The sequence below is a fragment of the Corvus brachyrhynchos genome, unplaced genomic scaffold (genome assembly GCF_000691975.1).
Source record: "Corvus brachyrhynchos isolate BGI_N302 unplaced genomic scaffold, ASM69197v1 scaffold14, whole genome shotgun sequence".
NCBI classification, from domain to species: domain Eukaryota; kingdom Metazoa; phylum Chordata; class Aves; order Passeriformes; family Corvidae; genus Corvus; species Corvus brachyrhynchos.
In genome coordinates this window covers 17,315,983-17,333,984 of record NW_008239110.1, presented here as the reverse complement: position 1 = coordinate 17,333,984, position 18,002 = coordinate 17,315,983, and the positions used below count along the sequence as shown (strand labels likewise).

At 41.8% G+C, this 18,002-nt stretch overlaps 1 long non-coding RNA gene across 1 annotated transcript in view; it reads left to right on the top strand.

The window, feature by feature from the left end:
- Positions 1-1,157: 1,157 nt before the first annotated feature.
- LOC108447982 overlaps positions 1,158-18,002 on the top strand; it is a 51,434-nt gene continuing 34,589 nt past the window's right edge. Inside the window, exons 1-2 of the long non-coding RNA XR_001863725.1 lie at positions 1,158-1,192; positions 8,026-8,141. This is a non-coding gene — a long non-coding RNA (uncharacterized LOC108447982). The remainder of the gene's footprint in view (positions 1,193-8,025; positions 8,142-18,002) is intronic.

The following is an 18,002-nucleotide window of genomic DNA, read 5'->3' as shown; positions in this document are numbered from 1 at the left end:
TTAAAAAGCATAAAATTTCATTTCTCTGACTTAAGCAAACTCTAAGCCAGTAATACATAGGGCTTCATGTAGAGAACTGTTCTTCAGTCACTCCTGGGTCTGAATATGCCATTTTCAGACTACTTGAAGTTGAAATCTTCTCCTGTTAGCCAGGCTTCCAAGAAAAAACAACATCATCTTTATTATTATTTTTAGCTGGATAAATGAATTAAAAGGGACATACTCATAGATGTACTTCTTCTTCCCTCCTAAATTCCTGACTTGTCAGTATAACATAAATCTGGCTGAACATTTTGTTTGAATTAAGAGATTGACATACCCATGCTGTGTATTTTTCACACTTGTCTTTCATATAGTCTTCAACAGGGCCTTCAGTAATCCAGCCCTACTTTCTCTGAATTCCCTGGATATGTACAGAAGGAAACCCCATCTCTCACACTTAGACTAAACACTGGCAGTGTGGGTCAGGATCCTGGATTATTTCTTTTATGTCAACCTTTCCCTGAACTGAAACCAGTAGCTTGACTGGAAGGCGAAAGTGGGGAATATTCTGCCAGCAACACTCAAATCTCAGCCACTGACAAATCTGAGCCCTGGGGTGAGTTACCCAAAAGAGCCCAGTGCCCCAGATGAGACATGGGTGTGACCCTGCTGCCCCCTCAGCCAGCCTGTGTGCAGGGACTAGGAGGAGATCCCATCACATGCCTGTCTAAATCCTTGCTGAACCAGAGAGTCAGGAGATGGTGTCAGGTGCTGCTTTGCTACTCTTGCCACTCAAGGCATGCTGATTTTATCATCACTTGGGATGCTTCAACCTTTAATTACTCCCAAGAATAGGAAGTGGAGGGTATTTCGCATATTGGAATAGAGTTCTCTGAGTCTGGAGTACGGAACAACTTTAAAGAGCTGTGTCCTTTAGGAGCAATGAAGTGCCTTAGGTCTGTAGAAATGAAAGGAATTTATGTCTTTATTTATTATTGTCTTGAATTTTGTAATCAATAAACTAACTGAGTGGAGCCAGTTTGATCTTCCAGGCTTTTATTTCTAATTAGAACTAATGAATAGTCAAGGGAACAAGACAGCTGAGTTATTGACTGAGTCATATAACAGATCTCTAAATAAATAAGCTACTTGCTTCCCTCTGGGAAAGAAGTCAGCAGCATGTCACTCATGGATGGTGTTACACTGACAGGTACAGAGACGGTTTTCTTATGTAATATTTAATCCTAAAAATGTTTCTTAAGGCACTGTCAGAGCAGAAGTTGAAATCTATATAATGTTATATTCCCTTTGAATTCAGAGTAAGAAAACTTTGCAACTATCTAAGTTCACAATTTGAAGCCTAGGAATGATAGGCTTTGGTCAAGAAGGATATATAACTTTTCCACAGAAAGGTACATTGTTTCAGAATATCCCAGAGAGACTTTGTTCTTGTGACTGGTTTTGATGATACAGAGAATGCTTTTGAAGTCAGGTTCTTTCATTGTTGGGGTTTGGGGTTTTTTTAATACCCTTTGGCTTATACTCATCTTGGAGAATCCGCTCCCATGTCCTAGTAAGTTAAACTGCTGATCCTTCAGAAAGAGAAAATGGTATAAATAGCTGTCAAGAGGGCAGGATAGATAAGTGTGCTATCTGGAATCCCACAGATCCCAATGTCAGGCCAATCCTGAGGCACTGAGTCAAGGGGAAAAAAAAATCCCACTCATGTCGAGATGATTTTTTTACTCAGTCGTGTAGTCTGACTGTATTTTCAAATCTATGACATATGCATAATGGTCATAAAGGCACAAAAAAAGCAAAACAATAGAGCCCCCCCATCTCCAAAGACTGTGAAGTGATAATCAGTTTTATGCTTCTTACTCAGACGAAATCCATGCGGGGTTTTGTGCAAAGATGTCTTTAACTGATCTCTTGTGACAAATTCCTAAGCCAGGAGGACTGGGGCAGGAGTATGAGAGAGACATGAGAGATGGACTTCAAAGCCAAAGGAGTCTCCTGCTCATCATTTGTGGCTAGTCTGCAACACCCCTTGCACTCCCCAGGTGATGCAATGTATGTCATTGATGCAATTTAAAAATTCTGCCTCACTGCAGAAAAGATGATGGGTTGTGATTCAAGGGAACCTCTTTAGTACATGTTGGAGTTGCCTACGTTTCACATTCTCAACCAATGTTTGATTTGATCTTCAGTGTACAATTCTGCATCAGAAAAGATGGGAGTTAACAATGAATTGTTGCTGATTAGCAGCATGGGTGTTTAAGCACAAGTTCTGCTTGCATTTCCTAATGAGTACAACTGCTACTTAATGCAGTAGTTTAAGTAAAATACTGGAAACCTCAATGGGTCACACAACTTTTGCATAGCTAACCAGAGTCCATATTTCCTTGGCATAGACATATTTTTCATGGGGCTTTTGTTTTCATTTGGTTTGGTTTTTTGTTAGTTTTTTGGGGTTTTCTGTGAGAGTTTAATATATTCTGTATGCTGTTATCCCTGAAGAGATCTTTTGGATTTGCTTCCTGCTACATTCATTCTCCATCTGCCTTCTTCTCTGCATCTGCTGCTTGTTAATCTTTAGCTTTGCTGTTGTTCCTGGTTCTGGTAAGGAAATTTTGGAAGGGCACCTCCACATTGTCTCCTACTGCAGGTACAAGGATAGAGGAAATATGAATGGGCAAAAAGAAAGGGATACGGTGAAATCCTCAGATTGGAAGAGGAAATGCAAATGAAATAAGAAGAGAAAAAATCCCATTCTCAAGTGGAGGAGTCTTAATAAAGTAGAGCATAACATTGTAAGATACCATCTGGTATTTTAAGCTACTTGTGTCTATTTTAAGATAACTCATCCCCAAAGCATTGACAGAACAGTCATTCCTCAGTACCTAAATGTCCCTCCTACTACTCAGCTACAGACATTTAAAGCTGAAAATACGTTTTCACTGCATGTTATCATTAACCAAGACCTGGGTGCATTCATTACTTGTGGCCATGAGATACCAACGTGATACAGCCATGAAAGGGGTTACTAAAGCTAAAGGATGGTGTTGTCACAAGAATACACAGATAGGAACCAGCCATCTGTAACTATGACCTGCAATCTAGATCAAAGCATCTAAGCATCCCAGCTGTGAAGTGCTGTTCTGAATTCCTGCACAATAGTGAGGGATGAAACTCAAATTGCAGTTAAAGATGGCACTTAAATACTTTGAGGTGGGCACTGCTCAGCAGTAGCAGGACCTACATCCCCAGGCCCAGGAAGATCCCTGTGTACTTATACACCTTGGAGAATGAGAGATCTAAGTTCCGAGGACATCAGACACACACACCAAATTCCTGCCCATTTTTATTTCCCTCCTCTTCATCTTTCCTTTTTCTCCATTTCTTTTCCATTTCAGACCCCATTCTGACCTTTTATCACTATTTAGCCCTTCTTTTGTCTTCTATGAGGCAGGAATATATCTGGGTTGAGGAAAGTGAGAAAATGGACAACAAATAGAGGTGGAAAGGTGAAGAACAGAGTTAATGAAACTGATCAAGGGCTGTATCTCAATGTGATTGCATTTTGGTGTTTCAGTCTAAAAGTTTTAACACTTGATTTTTTTATGTTCCAGTCTCAAAATGTTACAAAGAAACTTTGTGATCAGTTATCTTGTTTCCTTGTTTCTCCCCAAAAAAAATCTCCACCAAAAAAAAAAAAGGAAAAAACCCCCTGAGTTTATATGGCAGGAGTTTACCTGGAAAAGCCTGTGAATCCCTTCCTGTCACTGAAGACATCCTTTTCCTGCAGGAAGGAAAGTCTTTTTCCCCTGCAAACACTTGCTAAAAATTACCTGTGAGGAATGGTCACAAAAGTGTCTTCAGGACTAATCTTCTCCCCCAGCTTTGGCTGTAATTGCAGTCGTCAGTGTAGCTACCTTCCTGTTTTGGAGCCTGCTGTCCTCCACTGAGGGACTGCAGAGCAACTGGAAGCTGTGGAGACAATGGCAGTGTCAGACAATTTCACAGACATCACCTGTAATTCCTTAAACAAAAATTTTTCTATGAGGAAGTCAGTACTATTCCCTCCTATCACACTTGTATTTGTCAAAAAGCCATGACTTGCCCTTGCACACCAGCAGTAGGTCACATTTATGGATTTAATGGTGCAGCATGTATGGATGTCCGGCACAGTGGCATGCCCAGGGCTCCCGGCACGGCATTCCCCCGCACGGCTGCACCGGCGCTGGGCTCGCTCTGTCCTTTCTTTCCTGGGTGGCAGGGAGCCATGCCCTACCACAAAGCCTCCCATTGTTGAAACATAAAGGACAAAACATGCATGTTTAGTCTGATCAGTGCTGGAACAAATCGCTTGTACTTATCAGATTGCAAGGTCCTTTCTGACAGAAATTTGGAGTCTGCAGAAAGCTGAACAAAAACCCCACAAATAAAAGCAAGTCAAGCAACTCAAAATACAGTGAGATATCTCCACCTCTGAGTCATGGGGTTTCATGAGTTGTTCATTTGTGTAACTAAGTATTACAGAGCTATTGTGAGACACATCCAGATATCCGGACCAGAGGAAAGCAACTTTCTTATTAAATATTTACCTGTGATACTAATCCTTACTGCCTAAAAACATATTTCTCCCTGTTAGAAAGGCAGATGTAAACTAAAAAATTAAGAATTGCAACCTGATACAAGATTAGTTCAATGTCCTCTATTGCATCACATATCCCTGAGAAATTGCCAAGGGCTGTTTGTGGGTAATTACTCCCCAGGAAGTTTCTTTCCCTCACAGCACTTCAGCATGTGTCATCAACACAGTGTAATGTTGATGACACATACTTCAAAATGCCCTTTCATGTCAAACTGTGACAGAGATAAAAATCATATATATTCCATCTGTGTAAATGGTTGTTCTTTATTTAAATTTTGCCTGATAGGGAATGACCAACACATATATTAGTCCTAACCCTAACCAGGCTTGAAACAAAACACTTAAGAAAAGGATCACCTGATGCAATTGCTGAGATCGGTGGTTTAGTGACCTTGCCAGTTTCCTTCAGTCTTGTATTAGTTCCAGGTTTCTTCAAACAGCCTTTTGATTGTTACTAACCATCTTCTGCATCTCTAAGTAAGCTATTATATGTTATTTTCCCCTAAGTTTTAATAACATTGGGTTTGATGCCAAAGAACATTTTGTTCTTCTGGGAGTATAGTTTATTTAGTGTAACAAGTTCCCCAAAGTAAGTGGAGTCAAGGTTTCACAGCCTTCCTCTGCCTTTATGTTTAGTGTCCTTAGGGCTTCCTTCCTTCCTTCCTTCCTTCCTTCCTTCCTTCCTTCCTTCCTTCCTTCCTTCCTTCCTTCCTTCCTTCCTGCCTTCCTCCCTTCCTCTCTCCCTCCCTCCAGAAATGGAATTTTCTGAGTCACTCACCCAACCCTAACCTTGGCTTTTCTCTTTTCAGGTAAACCAAACGATCCTAAATGCCTGACTTTGGTTTAGCTGGGAGTGACATGACATTTACTCTTCCTATTTCACCCTAATTTACATTCATATTTATTAATTCAAACAGGTCACTGCATTAGGAGTGCATATTTTGGCATTTTCTACAGGGTTCACAAAAAAACCTTTTCAGTAAATATCTCTATTTTTACTCCATATGACAGAAGAAAGAAGTAAAATAAACTAGCTGTTATTGTCTGTTCTTATTTCTATTCTTTTTCTTATTAGTAGTTTTCTCTTGCAATAAGTCTTTAAAATTCTTCCAGTGTAATTCACAGCTTCCCTTCAGTGTAGGAAAAATGCTTTGTTTGGATATTTAGGGCATAGTCACAGTTTCCCCTGAAATGTCACTGAAGAGTGTGGTTCCTAATGACTGCATTAGCTCCCAGAGGCAGCAATTCCTCTGGCTGTCATGTCTGGAAGACACTCTACCTTTTTTTACCATCCCCAAAAAAATGTTTCTTTCTGTTAGCTCCACAAATACCGCTAAGGGAAGTGATTAAACCTGACAGACACTGTTTTGTTTGGTGATCTTCCCATTCCCAGCAGCTGGACAACTGGAAAACGAGATTTGTGAGCAGATAGCTGTCCTGTCTAGCACAGTCTGAAAGTTTTACTATTGATTTTTATAGGATTTTGTAACATGACCGTCTTGGTCAGATGGCATGAGGTACAGCGCTAAGAGCTGCTTTGTGTGTATTTTGCAGATGTATTTAAAAATACCAAAAAGTACAATTCTGATCAAATGCATTTCCACAATTCCCTTTTTCCTCCTTCATCTTTTCCTTAAGGCTCTTCTGTGTTTCACAGTGGTGAAGCAGCATCAGTGATTCCATAGAGTTTTTACCATTTTATGGAACATATAAAAGAAATGTCATTTTGCATCCGCAGCTTAATTCTTAATTGTTTTCCTCTAACTTGTGAAAGATATATTTTACATACTTATCAATCCTTCATAATAAAAAAGGTGTAACTGGACAAAATAGGTGTTCCTGTCTGCACCTGACCCTTTGACAATGCTTTCCTCATTGGCAGAGCAGGGTCAGGGCTGGAGGAAGAATTTAAGGAGGACTGACAGTCCATGTAGGCCACTTGGTGTGATGATGGAGCCCCATGCAGTACCTGAGCTACCCTTCTGCTTTTATCAGGACACGTACCTGCCTGGAATATAGGAGAAACAGGAAAAAACATATCACAACAGTGTGACCCAGACACTGCCCAGTCCACAGGCTCTGTATTGCAACAGGTCCCAGCATACCCTTTGCCAGAACCCCAGTTTCCAGAAAAAAGGATAAAGGAATTGAGATGGGAAGTCAGCCAGGGAAGCCATGGTGCTAGGATGCTGCTAAAGAGCTGTGCCTTGGGCACCTCCTCTCATCTTCATGTCCTTTCTGTGGTCCCTTGACAGCACCCATGTGGGACATGAGGGCTGTGGGACCCAGGATGGGGACATCAAGGTGAGATATCCAAGATATTTATCAATCAAAATGTTGGGGGTGAATGACAGAGGCAGTAGGATGGGTTATGTTCAATGTCTGAAAGCTGGGAAGGAAACAGAAGTGCTTGAACAGTTTGATGGGAGAGCCTGGAATGACACTAAGAGCAGTATCCTATAGTTGGAATTGGTGAAAAAACCATGAACCTAGTAGCACTGTCTTCTTTTGAGAATTAGGAAAATTAGGATGGAAAAGCTGGCAAATTAAAAGAACAGAGAAAGCATGGTAAAGAAAGGAAGAAAAAATCATGAAAGAATCAGTCTTAGTAAAATTATTGAGAAAAACACCGAAAAACTTGGCCACAGTTAGTCTGTACAAGATCTACAGAGCAATGATAAAGGGTCAAAAATAGGCTTTCTGTGCTGATCAAGACAACATCAAGTCTGGTAATTTTGTCAACAGTGAAGGTTCATGGCTCCAGAAAAGAATTATATTTTCAGCTTCTGCTAACTGGCACCCATTTATGTGTATTAAGGTCTCCCTTGACAAAAGCAGTTATTTCATTATCTGTGAGCCAGCTGAGGTTAATGGTCCCTTTACAGCTGGAGGTAGTGGAGAAGGTGCTGAAAGAAACTAAGGGCACAGGAGGGCAAAGTCCAGGCTGAGGCATAGGTTAAAGGACAGGTATTGAATGAAAGGAGGGTCAGCAGTTCTCATACTCAAGACCCTTTTCCCATTTTTCCCTGTGCTTTTGTGCTCATCGTGCCACTATTGCCCGTGACAATGTGGGTGTCTGGGGTGAGGAGTGTGTCTGGCTTCTTCAGCTGCAGTGACAAATTCTGCTGCCTACTAACCTGATTCATGCTTGAACCCGTAACTCAGAGCTGGGAGGCAGCGTAGCTCATTAAAAATTCCCTGAGCGAGTTTTCTGACCCAGTTCCAAAACAACAGAGAAAGCTTTTTAAGTTGTTTTTTGTCATTCATGTCATAAAAGATTCAGGCAACATAGGGATTATTTATTCATGTAGGGGATTTAAAATTGCTGCTTTATTTAGAAAAAATGCATCCGATTTTCAGCACTCTCTTGTTTTACAATTATTCAGGCAGCTACTAAAGGAGCAGGTGGAAGGGGAAAAGAAGAAACTGGGACAAGGTCCTAGGCATGACTACAAGGAACCAACAAATCCAGTTGTACTGCCAAACCGTTTTAATGAAAGAGGTGAGTTTACTTTTTACCTGCCTGTGAAGGGTAAAAGGGCACATTTATTATCTCAGCTACTTTATTTGATTCTTCCTGTACAAAGGACCTACCCCATTCTCCATGTATTTCGGATTCATCAGAAAAAATAATTGCACCCATATCTGCTTGTACAGCATGTCCTTCATTTCAGAGTCAGACCCACAAGAGATGTCACCAGGGACAGGTCCATTGAAGACACACTGGCTGTCCTGACTCATACCAGCTTCAGCTCTACTCCACTCTCTGTTTATGAAAACCAATACAGGCTCGCAGCTTCACCTGCTTGGCTTCAGGCTCTAGCTAGGAGCCCCCTCCTGTTGCAGTTGTGCTGTGCATCAAATCCCTTTTGAGGAAACCAAAGGTAAAAATAGAAAAGCAATGTTGTTGTTGTTGCAGACACATCTCAGGCAGGCAACAGCCTCTCTCCATGACCTTCAGGTAGAGAAAGTTTGTTTCTCCAGGAAATCTCAGTAGAACTTGAACTCTTCAGTAGATGTCAGGTCTCTTTTCTAGAGCCAGAGTAAGAAACAGAAGGACAACCAGCTGTAGTTTCTATCCCTTCCAGCACTGGTTAATGAAGAACTAAAGTGGGACACATAGGAACAGAGTGTAGAGATACACACAGGACTTTTACACCCCCACAAAAAGGTTGGAAGCACAAAGAACAGGACATCAGAAGCAACAGTGATGAGCATGATGGAAGGAATTTGGGTCCTGCACATGGACACCAAAAGTGATGCTGCCACTGGGGGGCCCCCAGCCATTCTCCCTGCAGCATCACAACCTCCCTGCATACTCTTCTGCTCTCCTGGTATCAGGCCTGAGGTTCTCTCCATTCCTTTCCCTCTGGATAAGTCTTCTCTGACCTTGGAGATCAAAACGTTCCGTTTCTAAAGTTTTCAGCCCAGGAAAAGCAAAGGAGCTGTGCAGTGGATCAGAACCCAGCAGCTTCCCAGATGACAAAAGGGCAGATGTCTCCACACACTCATCTTGTAGTTCAAAAATTCCCAAAACAATGCAGCCAAAGTCACGTTCTATCTTGGATAAACATCTTTTGCTACACCCATGGAAAAAACCCCAGGTAATTAGCTATATCTTGCCAATCTTCCCTGGCAAGGCAAATAAAGGAGTCCATGCAATTATAAATCAAATAGCCTGAAACTAATCCAGGTAAAATACTCTGTAGCTGATCCGAGAGTCAACTAATAAAAAATTTAAAGAAAGTGGTATATTTAATGCTGAACAAAGTGCAATTATGAAAAAGTAGCTTGTTATCTGTTGATAATTTGTGAGATTGATTGTAAAATCTAGCTGAGGCTGTTGTAACAGACTCTGCAGGGTGTATGATGTGGCACAGCATGGCATTTTGATTAAGAGGCAGAGCTGATAGGTCTCAAAATGTAATGGGGACTTTTGTTTTCATGGTTACATTTCTAGAGCTTCCCACAGAGATAAATTTTTAATATTATGCCATTTGAATCTCTTCAGTAACAACCTGGAGAAACGCAGTCATTTGCAGATGTTAAAGGAAATAAAAGGTGCACTAATCAATTATGAGGAAAACAGGTCTCTGATACAGAGCAATATGAACCTGTCAGTAAATAGGATGCAAATAAGCAATATGTATTTGAGTGTGGCCTGTAATGAAAATATGTCTCTACAAAGACTACAAGTTCAGTTCTGGGGAGGGCTGTAGTGAAGGCTGGAGGTCCTGGCACTTCACCTGCTGAGCATGAGCTTCAGAATGATGGTGGCAAAACCACCTGCTCTCATCTTTCCTATATCCTGATTATAGCAGCACAAAGCAAAAGGAACAGAGAGGTTTGTGTCATACCCACAGGAAGGCTGCTACTGAAATGTTTGTCTCATCTGATGCCTACAAATTCAAGGAAGATGTTGATGAAATTGGAGAAGACTCAGGAAGGGGCCACAGAAATTACTGAGGGACTGGAAATATGTCCTTGTGAGAATGAAAAAAAGGGATCTAACCTATTTAGTTTATTCAGATGTATGTTGACCAAGGAACTGTTTGCTTTTTAAACGTGGGGAAGAGAGATATGATAGTTAGTCTTCACATTGACAAACAAATACAAAAGATGGAAAATCAAGGTAGCCAAATACAGGGTATTTTTCACGTGCTTTCCTAGGGATAGCAAAGTCTATGTACCTTTCAGATCTACCCCTTGTTTTTCCTCTTCCTCTCCTATTCAGGCAAATTTTAAATACCTTTAGCATGTTTGTCCAGTTACAACCAGCATTACTGGGGTGAGGCAGTGGGAAAATAGAAATCTCAAGGATATGACAAGTCCCTAAGTGTCCTGACACCCAGCAATGGGGCAGAGCACTGTGCTGAATCGTGTCCTTTCTCAGAGGAGGGCAGCAGCTGTGATTGTGTGCCATGGTGTCTAGCACAGACACCAGCTGGGCAGTGCTCACACACACACACACACACACTGCTCAGTTAGCCAGTTCATGCTGCATTTGCCTTATACTAGATTTTTCTAAAAGCCTGGCCAAGAGCGTAACAAAGACTGAATCAGAGCAATCCTGTGGTTTGCCTGTTATAGAAGATCAAAGTAGATATCTGTGGTAGCCTTTCTGGCCTTGCTGTCGCTGAATCCCTGACCATTTGACTCATAAAAACTAAGACAGTGCCAGCACTAGAGAGCAGGTGATACAAGGGAAAGACCAAAGTGTTGGGGAATACAGGATGTAAAGGAGGTTTGAGCCAGGCATGAAACATTTGTGCTGCAGCACTGTCAGCCAAATCTGCAAGCAAATGTGATTCACAGCCCCCAGGCAGTGAGCCCAGGTGAACAGGTGCTTCAGTGACACCAGCCCTTGAGCTGCCCCATTTAGCACAAACTTAGGTGTAACTACAGGACCTGCAGTCACACCTTTCAATGTCAAAGGAGCATGTCCTACCAGAGTCTCACACAGCATGCAAGCTATTCTCCCTAGTGCACTTCATTTATCCTGAATATTTCACCTGGAAAGCAGTCTGCACAGGAGAAAGGAAGCACCCTGGGTGCTGGGGCTGTGGGTGAGTTGGTGAGGAGCTGGCCCTCTGGGTGCTCCACAGCCAGACTTCTTCAAGAGAGGCAAAGTGTCAGTTTGCACAACCTCCTTCACCAGGGAACAGCATCCAGCACTCACTCAGAACACAGAGAGGTAATTTAAGACTGTCACTGACAGATTTATTCCCCTTCCTTTTCAGATAAGCACTTAGTAAATAGAGTTGAGGGTGCTGAGACTGTCGTAGGTGCAGTGACAGACTGATTTTACTTGAGTACACATGTGTGACTTTGGTGCTCAGGCTGGTTACAGCCATCCAAAAACCTGCCTTTGAAGCAATAGGTTACCTCGTATATTTTCCATATATGAAATGGGCAAATTATAGTTTTGAGTGGGCCTGTTCCACCTTTGATCTTCTGGTTTGAGCCATTCATGGGAATTCAAGGGTATCATCTGAAGCCATAGACAATGATGGAAAAAAAATGGGCACTGAAGGTGTTGCTGCTTCTGAATTCATGGTGGCACCTACACTCCTGCACTTTGTAACCCAGTCTTGCAGGGCTCCATGAAGAAAAGCAGTGTACACCCCAGCTGCCCAGTCACTGCTCCAGAAATGCAGTCCTGGGGAGGTTGGTGCAGGATGAGCCCAGTGCAGCAAGCTATCAACTCAGGCTCAGCCTAAGACATAAACTGTCCAGTTTTGCACAGTGTAGCCCCTCTGCTAATAAGGCAGCTCTTATTGCCAGGTCCTGAGCAAAAAATAGCTGAGCCCTGGAGAGCGGCAGGGTGTTTTGTGCGACCTATTTTCTTGAATATATTTTTTCCTACAAATGTACACAAATGAGTAGGAATTAGGAACCTTGCAAAAAGTTGTCTATTGCACTTGAAACACAGGAAGTTCACAGGGCCCTGGTGGGTGTGACAGTTTCTCCAAGTCTCTGGAGCAACCAACTCAGCCCCACTAGCACAGGCATCTGCAAGCTGCTGGGACATTTGGGATGAACTCGGGGTGCAGCCCAAATTCTCCCTCTTGGTGCAGTGCCTTAGCTGCTCTGCTGTTTGTGTGACACCCCAGAGCCACAGTACAACCAAGGTTTGTTTCAAAAACTCATCAGCTGATGATGTGGGACCCAGCAGATACCTTACAGAAGACTTGTGGCTACCTATCCTGCTGCTGCTTCTCATGATACCCCTCTGCAGACACAAAACTGAAGGTGTTGCTGACTCTTGCTGAAAATACTGAAGCTCAAAAGGCTTCATGTCAGCCTAGTAGGTATAAGATAAAAAGAAGAGTACAGTTTTTGTGCATGGAGAAGAGGATGTTCACAATGCTTGTTCATGGAAGAAAGAAAAAAGCTCTGCAGGAGAGACCGCTAAACACTGGAAATCTTTTAATAGCAGTATAGCTTCCTGAATCAACACAGTCAGTCAATAGTGTTACAGAGTTAAATATCACACTAACATCCTTCATGTCTTCCTCCTTATGGTCCTAACATTTACTCTTCCATCTATGCTACCTGCCTCCTGTGCTCCTTTCTCTTTCTCAGCCTGTTCTGCCTTCCCTGATGCTGACCTGTTCTCCATTGGTAAATACCAGCTGCTCTTTAGAAGTCAGTGATGAATTTGGGGGGGGGAGGGGGGAAGCTGAAGCCAGATTTTCTGTGGAAGCTAAAAGGCACTAAATCTGACCCTGGCTGACACCCCAGGGCTCCCTGGTCGAGGCTGTTGGTCAAGGAAAACACATGTGTGGAAGGGGAAAGGCTGTGGGTCTGCCCATCGTTCACAGCTGGGCTGGCATCAGGCTCTCTGTGAATTGCACAGAGCAGAGAAGTGATGACTTGCTTAGGAAGCAGTCATGCTTCCCCACAGACAGCCCAAAGGACACATCTCTTCCTGCCCTGAGATATGTGTTAGTGAGGGATAGGACCAGACTTCCCTGACCTTTGCCCAAATTTGCATCTTACTGTGGCCTTGTTAAATTTCCTTAGTTTGAGCTAGGCAATACCTGGAATTGGCCTCAGAGAGGCTTTGGAGAAGAGGCCTTGATTGGGTTTAGGCTGTACCCTTCACTTTGGCAGCATGGACAACACTAGGAGGTATTCCACTCAGCAAGTCCTGCCAGCATTTAAGGATTCAGATACTCAGTGGGGATTTATTATTTAGTCAAAAGCAGAGACAAAATTAGCAAGGATAAAACAGAATTTACAACAGCTGTGTGTAAAGCTCTATCAAACGGGCTTTTTGTTCAGAGCTTAACCTACAAATATGCCATGTAGTTCTCCTTTTCATTGCAGAGCAAGTGTTTGGTGTCTTTATAGTGGCAGGATCTAGCATAAGAATAAAGTCTTTTTTGCATTCATTTTCAGTCATACTGATAGAAACATACAGAGATGTCTATAACTGTGCTTAAAGTGAAGAGCTATAAAAACTGCCATGCATATGTTTTTTCGAGACTCCAAGAAGCTATGAGTCAGTCACCACTGATTATGCATAGAAAGTCAGATAACCTTGTCGAAATTTCATTACAGGCACTGTGTAAAAGTTGTGCAGATGTGCAGAAGTTCAGGTAGTATACAAAAATACAGTATTTGACCTGTTTAAAAACTACTGGTAAATGCAAAGGAGTTTTCCAAGCAGCATTCATTAGTATAAAATATTGTTATGTTTTCTCCTGCTATCACTATAATATTTTGCTTTTCTATTTTCATTTCTTCTAGTTGAACAGAATGCCAGTGTCAGCAAAACCAGTCTTCCCTTGCTATCCTAAGGGCTTGCAGTGAGCGTGGCCCCTGAGATCTGGCACAGGGGTACATGAGAGTGACAGTCCCCATGGGTTCCCCTGCCCCTGTGGGTGCTGCTCACCCCAACTCCCAGGCCCACAGCAACTCCCAGGCTGCCCTGACGCCTCCCATAGTGAAGAGGGAAGTGCAAAATCATGTCATGACAAAAATGGGATGGCATTAACTCAGAGGATGTCTTCATCTACAGGGTGGAAAGCTGTGCAAGGAAAAACACCTGCTCTGCCAGCTTCCCAAATGAGGCAAGCAGAGAGGCAGCCCCCTGCTCAGCTGCTCTGGAGCAGGGTTAGGAGGCTGTGTGGTGATTACCCTGGGCTGTAGCCAAAGGCATTCAGAAGTAATCAGCCTTGCAGGCTGCTTGGATCATTTTCTCCTTTTTTGCTTTTCCTTGGTGCTAAGTACCATCCCTAAACAGCTTAATGAGGCAGAGTCCAAAAAGTCTGCTATTCATTTAGTTGAAAAATGTGCCAGATTGACAGACCAATGGTATATTAATTGAATAAGTTATTTGGATATCAAGGCATGTGGATAAATAGATTTCTTACTGAGCAAGAATTTAGAAAATATGCATAAAAGAATTTATGCTCAGAGTGTTCATATATGTTTCTCCTATCCTCTGCATAGGGATGTGTATATATCACAGTTAATATCTTCTATAGTTTGATATTTGTTCACATGTGTATATATTTGGGATAAAGCAAAGGGGTGCAATTAGTTTTTGAATATGCATTCACTGTAGGTATTCTGCAACACTTTTTCCATCACAAATATTGTTATTTCACATGCTCACTACAGGAAAGGCATGAGCATTTGCCTGCATTTTTCTGTGCTTGGATAACCTAACCAAGGGTATTGTTCTTGAAGGGATATACAAAAATTCTTGAGATTGTTTTTTATCACAGAAAAATAAAAACTGAACATCTCCTGTATTTATTCTTTTGAACTGTGATAGTGAAATTCAGAAATTGGCAAAGATACTATTTAATTACTTCTTGAGGACTGAGATGTTAAAAATACAGCATCATCACAATAATAGCAATAGTAGTAGTAAAAAATAATAATAGCAATAGCAAAACCAATAATTTTAGCAAATAATGCAGGGGGTCCTGAGCATCCTGGCGATCCCCTGCACTGCAGCAGAGGGTGTTGTGTCTCACTGCCAGGGGACAACATACCCTGTGACATGGCTGCTCGGCAAGGAGAAGGGAGACAGTGACCATTTGGTTTGCCAGGACTTCCTCCTGTGACTTCAGGGAAAAAAATTTCATCTTCTACAGTTTCTGGTTTATCTCAGTAATCCCAGCCATGAGTTTCATAGCTTACATTGTCCATGTTCATACCACTGCTTCAGGAGTGCAAACCTGACTCTGCCTTGGTACCTCCACAGTCTGTAAGAGATGCAGGATTTTACTCCTTAATTTTAATTTTCCTCATCCTGAGGCTTTGAATCAAAGACTAGAGAAAGCAGTGGCACTCTTTTTACAGTTTCAGTTTTTCATTAATGGTGGTTTCTTCTCTTACTGTATTCAGGACAAGTGGCTGCCTGGGATAGCTCAGTCACCTATCAGAACATGTTATAGAACCCAGTACAAGCTATGCTTTGACAAGGGAGCTCCATGACTGCATTCCCATTGCTTGGCTCAAGGTTCTCCTCTGCCATCCCCGAAAGCAGATTTAAGAGTGGGGCAGAGTCAAAAGTGGTGCTTTCACCTTTCAACCTGCCACTGGCCCCATGTTTTTGTGGGGTCCCTCAAACTGGTACCAGTGTTCACACGGCCGTGCAATGAACTGGATCCCACAGTTTATCTGCCTCAAAGCTGAACTGTACTTTTGTAACTGCCAGTGATAGGTTAATTTCCAGCAGCTGACTGCACAAAAGAAGGGCTGGGCCAAGGGAGGGATTAAAGAGAGTAAGGAGAAGGTAGTGAGGTCTACAGGACAACCAGTTTAGTGAAAAACAGCTCACATTGATTTTAAGAGACCAAGAGAAAATAACATCCTTTCAGAGAATGGCTTGCAAGTGGTGGTATTGTTAAAGGGCATTTCTCCCTCTCTGTTAAGTTTGCACTTGCAAAATATGCTATTAAATAAACAACTAAATGTACCTTAAAATTATATACTCGGTTTTTCTACATTTTACTATCCTTTGATCCTCAAATAAAGCACAAAAGAGAAGACAGTGAGGGAATTAAGGAAAAGAAAGAGAAGAGAAGGGAATTTAAAAATGGGTCTTTGACCTGAAAATCAGTGATGAGAAGAGAATCTTCTCTTTAGTTTATGGAAATTACGGTCTGCTGCCTAGATAGAGAGAACTCTGCAAAGCAACTTCATTCTTGCTGAGCTTTTCTTTCCTTTAATCCTGCTGACTAGAAACAGTCTATTTCTGTACTGTAAGCATCTTCAACTGAAAAGCTTTAATTTAATTTTTCTAGGCAGGAATCATCTTGAGATTCATATGTGTGACTACTGCTTTCTGTCTCCATAGAGAGAATAAAATTTATAAATCAGGTACTGCAGTTTTTCTGCATTTCATCTGCTGGGAAAGGGGGAATTAGAGGGATTCCATGTGGAGATTCATCTAATAACAAAATTATAAATGAGATGCTTGCATGGCAGCAGCAGTTGTGAGATGAGGAATGCAACGTGGAGTACAAAAATGCATAGCTAGCTCATGAACTAGTCATAGCTGGCTTAATTTCACTGAAGTTGCTGGAATTGTGCTTGTATTTTCTTCTAGCTGAAGAGCAGGAAAGTAAAGAGCTTTCATCAAAAATAGAGTAAGATGTATTTCACAGAGACTTAGGTATTGGGCTGATGAGCATGGAAGAGGAAAAAGAGAAGACTGTAGATAGTTTTTCTCAATTGCAGGGAATTACTGACACAGACTGACACACCACAGACAACTGATTTAATCCCTCAATAGCTCTGTAGGAAAAGATGGAGAAATTGCTAACAATGGTGAAAGGGCTAGCAAGACAAAATGCTGCAACGCTGCAAGAAGCACTTCATTATGCAGCCCTACGGCCACGGTCATCTGTACAATAAAAAAACAAGTGGATTGTTATTGCACTGCCTTTGTGGATTTGCAAAGGCTCTGGCTCCCAGGTCCCAGCAGGGTTTTTCCTGCTGCAACTCTGGTGGCTGCTATCAGTGTAAATCCATCCACCACAAAACAGCCCTGCTCCTCTCTATGATACATTTGTCAATTTTTAATCTCCAGTGTTAGACATAATTTTTCTTAAATGTCTTTTAAGTTTTCACATGTGTTTTTTGTCATTGTCTTTCCTGTGTTTCTTTTATAAAGGCAGAAAGTCCCTTTGCTCTCTGCAGCACTTGGTGCAGAGCTTTCTGAAGGTGTAAATCATGGAAATAGTGGCCCAGTGCAATGCCAGTTATGGGTATCAGGATTTGTCAGCAGCAGGTCACACATCTATTTCTGTAATGTTTATTGTAAAATAACAGATGCTGGCCATACCATCACATTTTATGTTTGGTGTTAGGGTTATTTATATGAGTGAGAGAGCAGAGCCCCAGCCATTAGCTCCCACCTGTGGCTGCACCACAAGGCAGGGAAGCAACACGGGCAAACTAAATGGAACAGAAAATTGTTTTCTCTTTAAGTCTTTTGTAAATTTCCACATGCAGTAGAACAGAGGCCGTTTGACAAGAGGCAGAGGGGTATCTGTAGTCAGAGCAGCTAGCTGGGACCCAGACAAAGACATGGGTTTCTGTCTCAGGTAAGCTGCCAGTGCATGGATGAAGTTAAGTGAGAAGCAGGATTTTAGGCCCTCCCGTCCCTAGCATTTATTGGGAAATTAGATCAGTGATCCCAAAACTATTTTGGTTGGGCAGTAAAAGCATTTTGAGCACCTCCCCCCCAATATTTATTTATTTATTAAGTATAAATAAATGTAGGACTGTATTAATATTACAACAATAGAAATAAAAATAGGATGAGGTAAAGGTAAAAAATGTTTATTTTATTTTTAAATTTAATTAATTAATGCACAAAAAATATTTTCTTTCT